Here is a 15080-nt window from a genome sequence, read left to right as displayed (position 1 = left end):
TTTGTTGGTCAATGTTACTGTTGTTGTTAGCTGTTGTTTAGTGTTCCTCCTTTTCACTTTAAAATATCTGGTAAGGAGTCTAAACTGATGGGTTTTAAAAAGCATGACAGATGCAGCAAAAAGATGCCTCTCAGTGATAAACGCACTCTTTGTGTTTATTGCCTTGAGGCTGTTCATTTCTAGGAGTCGTGCTGTATTTGCCACTCTTTTAATCATAGAGCCATTCTGGAGAGAAAAAAAATAAGTTGATTTTAAAATGTCTGCTCAAAAACCCCTTCTCAGAGGCACTGGAAGAAGGTCCAGGTTCATCTAGATCTGATAAGTCACCTTCTACAAAATCTGACAAATCAGACAAATTGTCAAAATATTCACAATCTGAAAAAAGACCTTCCTCTTCTTCATCCTTGCATCAAGCATACAAAATTTGACTGTCATCCTCGGATCTGAATTCTGTTGGATCAGACAGGGTTCTATTGGCTCCGACACCTTCTTGTTCAGTGCCAGTAGAGTTTAAGCGTAAGAGTCGTTCCCCAACCTTGGAGCTGATCTCCCCTATTTTGAGATTGCCCATTTTAAAAAAGGCTAAATCCTCCACTCCTTTGACCTGATCTTCTAATAGTCTTTTGGATGATGATGTGGATTGGATGGTACAGAAGCTTTTATAGACACTGGTGCTAGCCAAATTACTGTTGGATCCGACCCCCAGGGCTTCAGATCCTATGATACCCACTTCCTCTGCTCCAAGTCCTCCTCCGATCTAACCACTACTTCAGAGTCAGAAGGTCCAGAGATGGTACTAGTGGAAGTGTTGAATCCGAGACCCACCATGGGGTTCCACAGATCTGACCCCAGCACAGATGTCCTCGTCTCAATTGTAGCTGGAGGGGTCTAGGAGCCAACACTCTCTGGTCAGGTCCAGGAAGCGACACAAATTGGACAGCTGTTGGATCCAGCTTTGCCGCTCGGGGCTTTGACTCAGATGAGTTTGGCTCCTACCTTGGACTTAAACCATCTTCCTTGGTTCCAGGAGATCCTTCAGCTTCTTTGGATCCGGGGACATCCTCAGTTCGGGAATGGAGGGCTTTTGAGGTCATGAGGAGGGTTCTGTCTTCACATACAGGTCCACAGTCCTCTTTTGATATTCTTCTCTCTAAAGTATTGGTGCCTGCCTCTTTACCCCTGCATCATCAGGGACGCAGAGACTCTAGGCCCCAGGTTGTCCCACAGGGTAACCCCCACTCTTCCAAAACCTCCCTAGAATACCCTTCTGAGGAGGTCCCTCAGGCAACACTGTGCAAGAGGAAGCACTTACACTCCCCAGAGGAGTCTGTCACTTCTGATATGGACCTCAATGAAGCAGAAGGCCCCCCCCATGGTTACCTCCTGATGATGTCTCCTGTGGTGGCATCCTTGAAATGTTAAAGCAGAGAGGTAGCTTGAAGTCCTCTAAACATTTGGTGGAGGAGTCCATATACCTGAAGGCCTTTGGATATCACCCTTCCACCGCCTGGGTGATTCTGCCTTTCAATGAGCTCCTTGAGCTGGTTTCTCAAAAGATTCCATGGAGCCTAGTCCCAGGAGGGCAAATAAATTCATTACTTCCCCCTTGAATCGTTTTTGTTGAGAGGAGTCCCAGTCGATGCCATGGTCGTGATGGCGGCCACTAAGAAGAAACTCTCAGAAACATGTTCTTTGATCAATTATCTGAACAAGGAGTCCAGAACTATGGACAGGTATGGAAAGCACATTTTTCTTCAGCTGCCTTTTCTCTCACATCACTGAATTGTCTCATCCATTTTATGAGACTGCAGAGGGACCTCCTGAAAGAGCTAGGAGATATCCTCAAAGGTTCAGTAGCTGAAGGGGCTGCCGACAAAGTATCTTCTCAACTCGCTACCTTAAACTCAGTTGTTAACTCCTCCATGAAACTCATTTCCTATGCAGCTGATGGAGAAAGTAGAGCAGCGAGTTCTGGAATTTTCCTAACAAGACATTCTTGGATATGCTTATGTGACTTCATGGAACCCTTTAAGCCTTTTTTTGTAAATTTCCATTTTGATGGCTCATCCTTTTTCGGGCCTAAGGTGAAGGACACACTGACCAGGTATGAACAGGAAGGAAAAACTCTGTCTGCTGTAGGAGTCCATTTTTCCATACCTACTAGACCTTATTCCAAAGGCCATAGAGGTTTTGGTAAGATGTGGTTAGGAAAATCACACATCTTTTCAAGACACACATGGGGAAAGTTCCCCCAGAGGCAGAGGGGGAAATAATAATGGAAGATGCAGACCTCACAGCAGACGGGGTGCAAAAAATCCACAAAATCAGTGTAACAGACAATCTTTCTTTGGTAGGCCCTTTTAGTGCTCCTGAAAGGAGGCCCAATTGTCCAGCTCTGGAGGCAGTCAGTGTCACTTATATTTGTATCCAGAAGCTTGGCAACAACTAACAAAAGACAAATGGGTACAAGACATCATATCCAGAGGTTACATCATCCTTTTTTCCCTCCCCACTCCAAAGATGGAAACATTTCCAGACAACTCCACCCAGTCAAAAGGAAGTGGCAACTCTAGAAATTCAAAATTTGTTAGACAAAAGAGTCATCCAATAAGTCACTGCAGAGCAATTATATTTGGAACTTACTCAAGATTCATTTTAGTTCCAAAGAAAACAAAGGACTGGAGACCCATTCTGGATCTCAGCATTCTGAACAAATCAGTAAAGAAGAGAAAGTTCTGAATGGTGACACTGCAGTCGATACTCCCATTCCTGGGCAAAGATGATTGGATGTGCTCTGTAGATCTCCACAATGTGTATTATCACATATAAATTGACAGGCAATCCAGGAGATACTTGTACTTTTGGCTGGGAGTCAGTCACTACCAGTTTCAAGCTCTGCCCTTTGGTCTCACTACAGCTCCCAGAGTGTTCATCAAATGTATAGCAGTAGTAGCAGCTCACTTGAGACATCAAGGATTCCAGGTGTTTCCATACTTAAATGCCTGGCTCTTAACTGCCGCAACCAGGCTTCTACAAATCAAGACTAGAAATACAAACTTGCAACTCTGCTCCTGCCTAGGCATTACCATAAACTATAAGAAATCTGCCTTAGTGCCTTCTCAGCATCTGGCATTCATAGGGGCAGAATTAGACACAACACAGATGACAGTGAGACTTCCACCAGAAAGGGTCCAATCTCTAAGGTACCAGTTGAGGTATCTTTTGAGAAGAAACAAAACCCCAGTGAGGATATTTTTAAAAGTTCTAGGGATCATGCCAGCAGCAATAGTTTTAATTCCCCTAGCATGACTACACATGAGGATTCTACAGTGGTTACTATCCACTCAGTGGTCTACGCAGAAACTACCAATGTCTCACAAATTAATCATAATAGAATCTTGCAAAAAGGACCTTCGATGGTGGCTACACTCCACACAAGTGACTCTAGGTCGACCATTTGTTCAGTCCCAACTGGTGGCCACGGTGACCACGGATGCCTCCCAGGTAGGGGAGGAGGACATTATCTGGGAAAGACAGCCCTTCTGTTGTACCCTTACATTATCAGACCCATTGCTGAGTACAATGTCCCCTTTGGTATATGTGAATCTAAACATATCACTCAATTGGAAAGACTCCAAATATTTCTAACCAAAAAAATTGAAGCTCTTAAATCTGTCAACTTCCCCGGTAGATTAGCATGGCTCTCCTTATAGTCAGTAGCTTACAGGTTGCTGAGAGGGAACTGTGTCTTGCTTTTCAGGCCATAAAAGACCCATTCCTATTTGTCCTACCATTTCTTCAAAAAATCAGTGGCTCTACAAGCACCTGCAATAAGGGTATAAATCAACATCAACAAATAAACAAGACTCACTTAAGAGATAGGTTCCTAACTCAAACATATTCCTAGTTTATGGATTAAGTTAACACTACGGGTCAAACAAAGTAGTACTTTGCTGATGTTTAAGGCTAGTCTTGATGACTGAATGGGAAGGCATAAATTTACACCAGAGTCGTCATGTACAGCCTTGCTCAATGTGGTAGGTATGTACTATGAAGTGCTTGAAAAGGGTCAGCTTAATGGTGTATTTGGCTAGGAATCTTGTGGTCCCAGTGGTTACTTGCCTAGTATGTTCCTTTGTTCCTATGTCCCTTCCATGCCTACAACAATGTCTTAATTACTTTCCAGCCTCTCACTGTCTCTCAGTAATCTGGCAGACTACTAGGACTACATCCATTTGTTCCTTAACCTACTGAAAGCCAATTCTGATGTGACCATTATGCTGGCAGCCATCAAGAGATATTGTTGTATATGTATTTTTGTTTTCTAGCATGCATACCAGCACATGGAAAGGAAATTGGTGTGCAGTGGTCACTGGGTGAGGTCATATATATCCTGCTTTTGTGAATGACATACTCTTGTCAACATGCAGCTCCATTCCTCAGTCTTCATCTGAGATTCTAAGTGGAAATTGCACTCAGGATTTGAGTTGCTCCCCTTATCTCAAAGAGACGGTAAACCAGAACCCACCATTTCAGTCTTCTTCCTCTCAAGCAATCTCCTCTGGACCTAATATGCTCATCAACTTTAAAACATGTGCCATAGTCAGGGATGTATCTGTCTATGACACAGCCCTTGCAATATAATTATATTTTTAGGTTTGTAGCAGGAATGCTTGTTACCGTACAAGATGAGAGAGTCACTATGCTAACACAAACCTCTCAGGTACATTTAAACATATAAAATACACTGCTGTTTTGTTATGATATGAAACTGTATATAATCAATCTTGCTTTGTAATGTATGTAACTTGGGGCTTTCTCCCCGGCCCTCTGCTGAAAATGGGCTAAACACCAGTTGGACTATCCTGGTAAACAAACATAAAATAAATAATCTTCCTTAGGCTTCCCTGGCTACTGTGTGTTCCTGCCTTTGGCGTTCTCTCCATATAACCCCCTGACCACCTGCTGGTCTTGGATCCTGCATCTTATACAAAACTCCGGTCATCTCTCCCAAATTAAAGAATAAAACTATCCCACTAAGAGGAGCCTTCACCTGGAAAAGACATAAGGAACCATATAACCCCTGACCACCTGCTGGTCTTGGATCCTGCATCTTATACAAAACTCCGGTCATCTCTCCCAAATTAAAGAATAAAACTATCCCACTAAGAGGAGCCTTCACCTGGAAAAGACATAAGGAACCATATAACCCCCTGACCACCTGCTGGTCTTGGATCCTGCATCTTATACAAAACTCCGGTCATCTCTCCCAAATTAAAGAATAAAACTATCCCACTAAGAGGAGCCTTCACCTGGAAAAGACATAAGGAACCATATAACCCCTGACCACCTGCTGGTCTTGGATCCTGCATCTTATACAAAACTCCGGTCATCTCTCCCAAATTAAAGAATAAAACTATCCCACTAAGAGGAGCCTTCACCAGGAAAAGACATAAGGAACCATATAACCCCCTGACCACCTGCTGGTCTTGGATCCTGCATCTTATACAAAACTCCGGTCATCTCTCCCAAATTAAAGAATAAAACTATCCCACTAAGAGGAGCCTTCACCTGGAAAAGACATAAGGAAGTATGTCCTAGAGCTCCTGCTGAATTTAAATACCTACTTGTATACTTCTTTCCCAGTGATATTGTAAAACCCAAAGGCAGCCTAGCCAGTAGCCTGCAACCAAACCCCCTCCCTCCTCAACCAACTGATCACATAATCCCTGTAATATCCCTAGCAGCTTGCCCCACGCTTGAACCCCCAGGCCCTGTAAACAGCATTGATAGAAGTACCTGCTGTGGCTACTAGGTGGCCCCCATCTATTAGGGCTTTCTCTTCCTTTTCCTCTGTAAACTGCTTACACCTAACAAATTCTCTTTATCTTACCCTATCTTACCTCTTGACAATAAATATACCTGCATCCCCTTGCCTTACGATACTTATATCCCTTTGCTGTACTTACCTTCATTCTGAGTACTTCACTGATAGTTTTTCTCCTGGACCTCTTCTCCTTTGGCTCTTCCCTGTTCTTACTACCTCCCTTTCATAGCCCTTCTTCACTTCACAATTACTTCTACCTCCTTACTTCTTTCTTAGATAATTTATTTCTTTCACCTATCTATACCCACTACACCCTTGGGTCATTGCTATTATTACCTCCTCCTGAAATAATCTATTTCCTTTCTCCAGACTGATACTATCACCTCCCTTCCGTTTCTTTCTGCCTGCCTCCTACTCCTGCCCCTCTCCCATCCTATCCTACTTCCCCTCATAACCTATAAATATACCTGCCCAGGTTCGCGCCACCTCTCTTCCTTAGGCTTCCCTGGCTACTGTGTGTTCCTGCCTTTGGCGTTCTCTGTAAGTAGCGTGTGCTGCTTTCAATTTATGTTGCTTTTAATCAGTGTCTTACAGTTACTGTATGCCTTTGGCGTTCTCTGTAAGTAGCGTGTTCTGCTTTCAATTGATGTTGCTTTTAATCTGTTACTGTATGTAGCTTTACCTGCACAAACTGTGTATAGAGTCAATGTTTTAGCGGCAGTACTGTATACTAGATGGGTTATGGTCGATCTCACGACTTGCATAGTGAGTAAACAGCTGACTCAGATCAGCTTAATGTGAATGCTCCCTCCGCTTTTGAGCCCAGTTTCATGTTATACAAGCAAGTCGCTCTACGAAAACGACGGATTCCCTTAACAGGGAATTAACAAATTATTCACTCCCTCTCAAGTGCCTTGATACTGCCTCTACCTAGACTCTGGATCAGTAGCCCATGGTCCCTACTAAGAGTTAAAAGGTCCATTATCTTGAACAGATATAATAGCGTGCGTAGTTTGTAGCGCGCTCTTATGTGTAGTTACCATACACGCACCTTACCTGCCCCTGATAAATAAGCCTTCGGCCTTTTAGATATGTCTTTCTAGACTAAGTATTAAATGCTTTAACCAGAGTTTATAGCGTGCTCCCTAACAGCCATCCTCTTTGCACCATTACGGTAAGCGATTACGTTTAGAATATCTCTTTTTTGCATTATTACCCCCTTAAATAAGCTGTGCTAACAGCGTTTTTCTTTCACTCAATGCCTTAAGGCCGTAGCATCTTGATTTTCCTTTAGAATACCAGGTACTAGTAGCGTGCCTAATTTTACAGTGGCGTTCCACACGCTATAGCAGAGCTTCGCAAGTAAGCGTAGTGCTTACTCCCTGAGGCGAGATCCACTTACTTCGAACCATGCAATTAGCCCTTTGAACTGAATTCTATGAATGGTGTTTGAACACGCTAGTTTTAAGCGTTGCAACACTCGCTTAGGTTAGTTTAAAAAGGTTGAAAGGGTTTAGATTTAACATCTTAAATTTTCAAAGCGAGGTGGGAGTATATCCTAGTTTTTAGCGACTCAACATTCGCTTAGGTCATTTTAAAAGGTTAAAAGGGTTTATTTTTAACATTTTGAATTTACAATGCGAAGTGTGACAGCTCGCTAGTTTTAGCGACTCAACACTCGCATAGGTTATTTTTAACCTCTTTGTATATTATTATGCTCTCCCCCTTGGGCTCTTTTCTTATTTTCCCTACCACCCTTGCTGTTTTGCTGCTTAGTGAATAGTATATGTTCTCTGAAGCATAACTAACCTAGTGGTCTTTATATCCTTGGTGATTTCAGCTAGTATTTACAGATGGTTTTATGTGTAACCCCCTTAACTTACTTGAACCTTACATGCACGTCCTTTAGCTTATGTTGAGGCTTTATTTAACCCAGCTTATTATAGTCTTATGTGATAATATAAGTAGTTTAATCGACCTCTACTGCATTCTTGACTGGATAGCTAGCAATATAGTGTAATTTTGTTACTATGGCCTTGCTCTAGATGTGATATTTGTATTTTCATGATACTCTCTAGTTTGCTCAAACATATGTTTTATCTGTTATTAGTTCCTGCCATTTTACAGTATATAAGATTTGTCTTTGCCTGCACTAACGACTAAGAGAACTGTTGCTGGACTTTGCATATTATACATGAAGATGTTATGTGTAATTTATTGTAGTGCTTTCTCAAACTTGTGTTTGCTCTATATCTAAACTATCTCCTTTCTATCTCCTTTTGCCAGCCATATAACCCCCTGACCACCTGCTGGTCTTGGATCCTGCATCTTATACAAAACTCCGGTCATCTCTCCCAAATTAAAGAATAAAACTATCCCACTAAGAGGAGCCTTCACCTGGAAAAGACATAAGGAAGTATGTCCTAGAGCTCCTGCTGAATTTAAATACCTACTTGTATACTTCTTTCCCAGTGATATTGTAAAACCCAAAGGCAGCCTAGCCAGTAGCCTGCAACCAAACCCCCTCCCTCCTCAACCAACTGATCACATAATCCCTGTAATATCCCTAGCAGCTTGCCCCACGCTTGAACCCCCAGGCCCTGTAAACAGCATTGATAGAAGTACCTGCTGTGGCTACTAGGTGGCCCCCATCTATTAGGGGCTTTCTCTTCCTTTTCCTCTGTAAACTGCTTACACCTAACAAATTCTCTTTATCTTACCCTATCTTACCTCTTGACAATAAATATACCTGCATCCCCTTGCCTTACGATACTTATATCCCTTTGCTGTACTTACCTTCATTCTGAGTACTTCACTGATAGTTTTTCTCCTGGACCTCTTCTCCTTTGGCTCTTCCCTGTTCTTACTACCTCCCTTTCATAGCCCTTCTTCACTTCACAATTACTTCTACCTCCTTACTTCTTTCTTAGATAATTTATTTCTTTCACCTATCTATACCCACTACACCCTTGGGTCATTGCTATTATTACCTCCTCCTGAAATAATCTATTTCCTTTCTCCAGACTGATACTATCACCTCCCTTCCGTTTCTTTCTGCCTGCCTCCTACTCCTCCCCCTCTCCCATCCTATCCTACTTCCCTCATAACCTATAAATATACCTGCCCAGGTTCGCGCCACCTCTCTTCCTTAGGCTTCCCTGGCTACTGTGTGTTCCTGCCTTTGGCGTTCTCTGTAAGTAGCGTGTGCTGCTTTCAATTTATGTTGCTTTTAATCAGTGTCTTACAGTTACTGTATGCCTTTGGCGTTCTCTGTAAGTAGCGTGTTCTGCTTTCAATTGATGTTGCTTTTAATCTGTTACTGTATGTAGCTTTACCTGCACAAACTGTGTATAGAGTCAATGTTTTTAGCGGCAGTACTGTATACTAGATGGGTTATGGTCGATCTCACGACTTGCATAGTGAGTAAACAGCTGACTCAGATCAGCGCTTAATGTGAATGCTCCCTCCGCTTTTGAGCCCAGTTTCATGTTATACAAGCAAGTCGTCTACGAAAACGACGGATTCCCTTAACAGGGAATTAACAAATTATTCACTCCCTCTCAAGTGCCTTGATACTGCCTCTACCTAGACTCTGGATCAGTAGCCCATGGTCTCTACTAAGAGTTAAAAGGTCCATTATCTTGAACAGATATAATAGCGTGCGTAGTTTGTAGCGCGCTCTTATGTGTAGTTACCATACACGCACCTTACCTGCCCCTGATAAATAAGCCTTCGGCCTTTTAGATATGTCTTTCTAGACTAAGTATTAAATGCTTTAACCAGAGTTTATAGCGTGCTCCCTAACAGCCATCCTCTTTGCACCATTACGGTAAGCGATTACGTTTAGAATATCTCTTTTTTGCATTATTACCCCCTTAAATAAGCTGTGCTAACAGCGTTTTTCTTTCTCTCAATGCCTTAAGGCCGTAGCATCTTGATTTTCCTTTAGAATACCAGGTACTAGTAGCGTGCCTAATTTTTACAGTGGCGTTCCACACGCTATAGCAGAGCTTCGCAAGTAAGCGTAGTGCTTACTCCCTGAGGCGAGATCCACTTACTTCGAACCATGCAATTAGCCCTTTGAACTGAATTCTATGAATGGTGTTTGAACACGCTAGTTTTAAGCGTTGCAACACTCGCTTAGGTTAGTTTAAAAAGGTTGAAAGGGTTTAGATTTAACATCTTAAATTTTCAAAGCGAGGTGGGAGTATATCCTAGTTTTTAGCGACTCAACATTCGCTTAGGTCATTTTAAAAGGTTAAAAGGGTTTATTTTTAACATTTTGAATTTACAATGCGAAGTGTGACAGCTCGCTAGTTTTAGCGACTCAACACTCGCATAGGTTATTTTTAACCTCTTTGTATATTATTATGCTCTCCCCCTTGGGCTCTTTTCTTATTTTCCCTACCACCCTTGCTGTTTTGCTGCTTAGTGAATAGTATATGTTCTCTGAAGCATAACTAACCTAGTGGTCTTTATATCCTTGGTGATTTCAGCTAGTATTTACAGATGGTTTCATGTGTAACCCCCTTAACTTACTTGAACCTTACATGCACGTCCTTTAGCTTATGTTGAGGCTTTATTTAACCCAGCTTATTATAGTCTTATGTGATAATATAAGTAGTTTAATCGACCTCTACTGCATTCTTGACTGGATAGCTAGCAATATAGTGTAATTTTGTTACTATGGCCTTGCTCTAGATGTGATATTTGTATTTTCATGATACTCTCTAGTTTGCTCAAACATATGTTTTATCTGTTATTAGTTCCTGCCATTTTACAGTATATAAGATTTGTCTTTGCCTGCACTAACGTCTAAGAGAACTGTTGCTGGACTTTGCATATTATACATGAAGATGTTATGTGTAATTTATTGTAGTGCTTTCTCAAACTTGTGTTTGCTCTATATCTAAACTATCTCCTTTCTATCTCCTTTTGCCAGCCATATAACCCCCTGACCACCTGCTGGTCTTGGATCCTGCATCTTATACAAAACTCCGGTCATCTCTCCCAAATTAAAGAATAAAACTATCCCACTAAGAGGAGCCTTCACCTGGAAAAGACATAAGGAAGTATGTCCTAGAGCTCCTGCTGAATTTAAATACCTACTTGTATACTTCTTTCCCAGTGATATTGTAAACCCAAAGGCAGCCTAGCCAGTAGCCTGCAACCAAACCCCCTCCCTCCTCAACCAACTGATCACATAATCCCTGTAATATCCCTAGCAGCTTGCCCCACGCTTGAACCCCCAGGCCCTGTAAACAGCATTGATAGAAGTACCTGCTGTGGCTACTAGGTGGCCCCCATCTATTAGGGGCTTTCTCTTCCTTTTCCTCTGTAAACTGCTTACACCTAACAAATTCTCTTTATCTTACCCTATCTTACCTCTTGACAATAAATATACCTGCATCCCCTTGCCTTACGATACTTATATCCCTTTGCTGTACTTACCTTCATTCTGAGTACTTCACTGATAGTTTTTCTCCTGGACCTCTTCTCCTTTGGCTCTTCCCTGTTCTTACTACCTCCCTTTCATAGCCCTTCTTCACTTCACAATTACTTCTACCTCCTTACTTCTTTCTTAGATAATTTATTTCTTTCACCTATCTATACCCACTACACCCTTGGGTCATTGCTATTATTACCTCCTCCTGAAATAATCTATTTCCTTTCTCCAGACTGATACTATCACCTCCCTTCCGTTTCTTTCTGCCTGCCTCCTACTCCTCCCCCTCTCCCATCCTATCCTACTTCCCCTCATAACCTATAAATATACCTGCCCAGGTTCGCGCCACCTCTCTTCCTTAGGCTTCCCTGGCTACTGTGTGTTCCTGCCTTTGGCGTTCTCTGTAAGTAGCGTGTGCTGCTTTCAATTTATGTTGCTTTTAATCAGTGTCTTACAGTTACTGTATGCCTTTGGCGTTCTCTGTAAGTAGCGTGTTCTGCTTTCAATTGATGTTGCTTTTAATCTGTTACTGTATGTAGCTTTACCTGCACAAACTGTGTATAGAGTCAATGTTTTTAGCGGCAGTACTGTATACTAGATGGGTTATGGTCGATCTCACGACTTGCATAGTGAGTAAACAGCTGACTCAGATCAGCGCTTAATGTGAATGCTCCCTCCGCTTTTGAGCCCAGTTTCATGTTATACAAGCAAGTCGTCTCAAAGCGACGGAATCCCTTAACAGGGAATTAACAAATTATTCACTCCCTCTCAAGTGCCTTGATACTGCCTCTACCTAGACTCTGGATCAGTAGCCCATGGTCCCTACTAAGAGTTAAAAGGTCCATTATCTTGAACAGATATAATAGCGTGCGTAGTTTGTAGCGCGCTCTTATGTGTAGTTACCATACACGCACCTTACCTGCCCCTGATAAATAAGCCTTCGGCCTTTTAGATATGTCTTTCTAGACTAAGTATTAAATGCTTTAACCAGAGTTTATAGCGTGCTCCCTAACAGCCATCCTCTTTGCACCATTACGGTAAGCGATTACGTTTAGAATATCTCTTTTTTGCATTATTACCCCCTTAAATAAGCTGTGCTAACAGCGTTTTTCTTTCTCTCAATGCCTTAAGGCCGTAGCATCTTGATTTTCCTTTAGAATACCAGGTACTAGTAGCGTGCCTAATTTTTACAGTGGCGTTCCACACGCTATAGCAGAGCTTCGCAAGTAAGCGTAGTGCTTACTCCCTGAGGCGAGATCCACTTACTTCGAACCATGCAATTAGCCCTTTGAACTGAATTCTATGAATGGTGTTTGAACACGCTAGTTTTAAGCGTTGCAACACTCGCTTAGGTTAGTTTAAAAAGGTTGAAAGGGTTTAGATTTAACATCTTAAATTTTCAAAGCGAGGTGGGAGTATATCCTAGTTTTTAGCGACTCAACATTCGCTTAGGTCATTTTAAAAGGTTAAAAGGGTTTATTTTTAACATTTTGAATTTACAATGCGAAGTGTGACAGCTCGCTAGTTTTAGCGACTCAACACTCGCATAGGTTATTTTTAACCTCTTTGTATATTATTATGCTCTCCCCCTTGGGCTCTTTTCTTATTTTCCCTACCACCCTTGCTGTTTTGCTGCTTAGTGAATAGTATATGTTCTCTGAAGCATAACTAACCTAGTGGTCTTTATATCCTTGGTGATTTCAGCTAGTATTTACAGATGGTTTCATGTGTAACCCCCTTAACTTACTTGAACCTTACATGCACGTCCTTTAGCTTATGTTGAGGCTTTATTTAACCCAGCTTATTATAGTCTTATGTGATAATATAAGTAGTTTAATCGACCTCTACTGCATTCTTGACTGGATAGCTAGCAATATAGTGTAATTTTGTTACTATGGCCTTGCTCTAGATGTGATATTTGTATTTTCATGATACTCTCTAGTTTGCTCAAACATATGTTTTATCTGTTATTAGTTCCTGCCATTTTACAGTATATAAGATTTGTCTTTGCCTGCACTAACGCCTAAGAGAACTGTTGCTGGACTTTGCATATTATACATGAAGATGTTATGTGTAATTTATTGTAGTGCTTTCTCAAACTTGTGTTTGCTCTATATCTAAACTATCTCCTTTCTATCTCCTTTTGCCAGCCATATAACCCCCTGACCACCTGCTGGTCTTGGATCCTGCATCTTATACAAAACTCCGGTCATCTCTCCCAAATTAAAGAATAAAACTATCCCACTAAGAGGAGCCTTCACCTGGAAAAGACATAAGGAAGTATGTCCTAGAGCTCCTGCTGAATTTAAATACCTACTTGTATACTTCTTTCCCAGTGATATTGTAAAACCCAAAGGCAGCCTAGCCAGTAGCCTGCAACCAAACCCCCTCCCTCCTCAACCAACTGATCACATAATCCCTGTAATATCCCTAGCAGCTTGCCCCACGCTTGAACCCCCAGGCCCTGTAAACAGCATTGATAGAAGTACCTGCTGTGGCTACTAGGTGGCCCCCATCTATTAGGGGCTTTCTCTTCCTTTTCCTCTGTAAACTGCTTACACCTAACAAATTCTCTTTATCTTACCCTATCTTACCTCTTGACAATAATCTTACCTCTTGACAATAAATATACCTGCATCCCCTTGCCTTACGATACTTATATCCCTTTGCTGTACTTACCTTCATTCTGAGTACTTCACTGATAGTTTTTCTCCTGGACCTCTTCTCCTTTGGCTCTTCCCGCTCCGTTCGCCCTGCGGGCTCACTCCGCTCCCCTCCCTACCCCCAATTCCCACCCACCCCCAGGGGTCCTACATTTATCTCCAATAGGGACACACCCCTAGATACCTTCTCTCCAATCACAGTTATCACTATCACACTTATACACCCTCCCCTTTCTGAAACACTATACCTATCTCAATATATCACTACCTCCTGCCCCAAACTCTAATTACTATCACCTAACTCTACTCCATCACACAATATCCTTCATTTCTACAAACCTCCACGTAACTCACAATGCCCATATTATCCATCCATACTTTACTGAGACTACTTATCTCTATACTATTACTATCATCTCTTACAACTACTTACATCATAACGTCTTACGAATTCTCTAAGAATATTCCTCCTTCACTGCCCTCTAAAAGTACCTCTACAAATGAAATACCTTTATCTGCATCCTACAAACTCTCACCCTCTCAATCCATATACCTTCTAGCCAAATATCACAGAATAGCACACTACAAGTTTTTAAAAACTCTAACCAAAAAGACATTTCTCTCTTACTATAAACTTAAACCACAGATATATCTTACTCTTCTCCACTTATTACAAGATGGTGATATTCACCCCAATCCTGGCCCACATCATATTACAACCAACACAGAACAAAACCAAACTAAACCTTTATCTCTCTTAAACTCAAAACCTTCCAATTCCCTTTCCATTGCTCATCTTAATATACGTAGTATCTGTAATAAAATAAGTCAACTCCATGCCCTCCTCGAAACACAACAGTTCGACATTTTATGCCTATCAGAAACTTGGTTAAAACCTTCCATTAGAGACACCGAAATTACCCCACCTGGTTATAATATTATTAGACTTGATCGCACTACCAAGAAAGGAGGTGGGGTAGCCATTTTATTCAAAGCAAAACTTAAACTTAATCCTCTTGATCTTACTCTTACCCAAAACACAAATGCTGAAGTAATTAGCACCAAAATACAAATCAATAACACTAAAGCAATAAACATTATTTGTGCATATCTCCCCCCTGGCAATAACATCAGAACCCTTGAA

At 41.6% G+C, this 15080-nt stretch overlaps 1 long non-coding RNA gene across 1 annotated transcript; it reads left to right on the top strand.

The window, feature by feature from the left end:
* The first annotated feature begins 5456 nt into the window (after positions 1-5456).
* Positions 5457-13845, top strand: LOC122804072. Its single transcript, XR_006365167.1, has 4 exons — positions 5457-5590; positions 8114-8243; positions 10770-10899; positions 13424-13845. It is a non-coding gene; the product is annotated as an uncharacterized LOC122804072 (long non-coding RNA).
* Positions 13846-15080: the final 1235 nt, after the last annotated feature.

Source organism: Protopterus annectens, chromosome 6.part0 (assembly GCF_019279795.1).
Source record: "Protopterus annectens isolate FY-2018-M chromosome 6.part0, PAN1.0, whole genome shotgun sequence".
Taxonomy (NCBI): Eukaryota; Metazoa; Chordata; order Ceratodontiformes; family Protopteridae; genus Protopterus; species Protopterus annectens.
Note: the sequence above shows the minus strand (reverse complement) of the source record. Positions and strands in the feature narration are given on the sequence as shown.